The 2,566-nt window shown below is 47.5% G+C and overlaps 1 pseudogene; it reads right to left on the bottom strand.

Annotated features, from left to right (window-relative positions):
- Nucleotides 1-207: 207 nt before the first annotated feature.
- Nucleotides 208-948, bottom strand: LOC110338885 (annotated as a pseudogene).
- Between the last annotated feature and the right edge of the window lie 1,618 nt (nucleotides 949-2,566).

Below are 2,566 nucleotides of genomic sequence, written 5' to 3'. Positions count from 1 at the left end.
ACGGCCATCACCGGCAAGCAGAGCATAAATAATACTGGTCGGCAGGTGTGGGCAAAGGGATATCATAGGACAGTCACCTTGGAGAGCTATCAGGGACACAGGAACACAGGACCCACGGGGTTACAGAGACACACAGAAGAAAGTAAACGGTGGGACACACCAAGGTGACAAAGGGGGCTGAAGCTCTGGGACTATCTAGGTTTTCTCCTCCACCACTTAGGTCCCGGATTTGCAGGCGAGACACGCTGAGGCAGGACTAGGCAACAGGCCACTTTGCCTCTGGGTCAAATGGGACCCGGGGACAGCATCTGCAGATCTAGGGCTGAACTGTGCCCTCCGGATCCTTGTCGTAGATATAGCTGCCCACTGCACCAGTATTCACGCCTTTGGGTCCAAACAGAATTCCATAGCAAGGCTTGTGGCCATCATGCTCAGCATGCCCGCCTGGGGTCAGGGTCTTGGAGCAGCGCTCACAGAGCAGGCAGGGTAGGTGCCAGTCCTTGCCCAAAGAGGTCACCTTCTCAGCGAAGTACACTCTCTTGTTGCATCGAGGACACATGTTGGGCTCCCCAGTGAACGTGGTGACACTAGAGGCTTTGCTGGGACCCTTGGGGGGCCCGCTGGTCTTCCGCTCCTCGGTCTGCACCACAGGGACCTCGATGGGGCCAGTGACCTGAGGGGCCTCGGTCTGAGGCTTCTCGTAGATGTAGGAGCCAGCGCCCCCGATGTTCACGCCTTTGGGCCCAAACAGTGTGGCATAGCAGGGCTTGTGGCAGAAGGGCTTCCCATCATGCTCAGCATGGCCGCCGGGGGTCAGTGTCTTGTTGCAGCGCTCACACTTGAGACAGAACTTGTGCCAGTCCTTGCCCAGGGAGCTCACCTTCTCGGCAAAGTATACCGTCTTATCACACTTGGGACACTTGGAGGCCATGGTCGGTGCGCTCGGTCGGTCCGTGCCCTCCACCCGTGCTCGTCTCTGCGCCGCCGCCGCAAATCTTTTTTTTTAAAAAAGAACTTTATACACATATATACATATTTGGGTAAATATGTCATATATGTACACACACATATATACATATATGTATATACAAATATACGCATACGTATATATGTATGCATATATATATATGAGACAATTTTACTATATATTTAATGATAGATAGTGGCTTTAAACTCACTAGGTAGCCTAGACTGGCCTTAAATTCTCAAACATTGAGATTAAGGTGTGTACGTCTATACTCTGCCAACAATCCATGCTGATCCTTAAGCCCAGACCTCCATAGGCTGGCTGACTTTGGAGCCTTTGATATGTACCACACTCTCCCAGGATTGACTCAATGAATGGGGAATTATATTAACTACAATTTCTAAGTCGGGTGTGATGGTGCACCTATAATCCTGACATTCCAGAACGAATGTTAGGGTACCTTGGCTATATAATGAGTTGAAGGTGCACACATTTGTGTGTGTGTGCATGTGTGTGTGTGTGATACATACACACAATTTGGCATGTATGTGGGTCCACTGAAGGCTTATCCCAGGAATGCACTTGTCTCTGCTCTCTAGGAGAGTGCTAGGCATTCCAAGGAGATGTCATCTCCCCCTGACCTTTCATGGCTCTTATGTGGGGTCTGGGGATCCTCACCTTTGTGCATCGAGGGCTTTACCCACTGTGCCACCTCCTCAACCCTTGAAATTAATAATCTTTAGAGAGTTATGGTGACAAGCATATAGTGGGAGTTATCAATGCTAGATGGCTTAAGTGATAGACTGTGTTCGCCTGTCCCTTTAAACATTCCGTATGCCTCCCGAGAATCGAGAATCGAGGCTGTGCAGGGCGATGGCAGGGACCCTGCTCAATCTGCCTAGCCCAGTGTGAGTCACCACTGGAGTTTACACCTGGAAACTGACAAATATGGATTACTTCCTGAAATGTAAAGAGGTATTTTGTTTTCTAGGAAAATGCCTCTAGTCCCCCATATTCCCTATACTTTTTTTAGACAGGATCTCACGTAACCCAGACTGGCTTCAGACTCACTGTGTAGCTGAAGATGGCTTTAAACTCATGATCTTCCAGCCTTCCCTTCTAAGTACTGGGTTACTGATGTCTCTCAATAAAGATGTTTACCCATTCCAACATAATGTATACACTTTAAAAAAAAACTAAAATGTTAAAAAAGAAGTTAAGAGACTTGTATTTGAATCATGCACTAGGAAGGTTATTGGCAAGGTAGGTGTGCCATAGAATGAATGTGGTATCAGAGGCCAACCGTGTAGAGTTGGTTCTCTCCTTTCTCCTTTCGGTGGGTTCCAGGAATCCCTAGTGCTGAATAAACCAGGATGTGCTAGGCTCGAGAGATGGCTCGGTAGTCAGTACAAAGTCCAAAAAATAAAAAATTAAAAAAAAAAATTAAAAAAATACATTCTGCTCTCCTGAGCACTTGTCAGAAGAAAAGAAGTAAGAAACAAACAAAACAACCAGATGTCTCAGTTACTCCTTAAAATAAACCATCATAGGCTAGGGATATAGCTCCGTGGCGGAGTGCCCACTTCCCATGTTCAAAAG

This window comes from Mus pahari, chromosome 22 (assembly GCF_900095145.1).
Source record: "Mus pahari chromosome 22, PAHARI_EIJ_v1.1, whole genome shotgun sequence".
Classification (NCBI taxonomy): Eukaryota; Metazoa; Chordata; class Mammalia; order Rodentia; family Muridae; genus Mus; species Mus pahari.
This window is presented reverse-complemented; position numbering and strand designations above follow the sequence as displayed.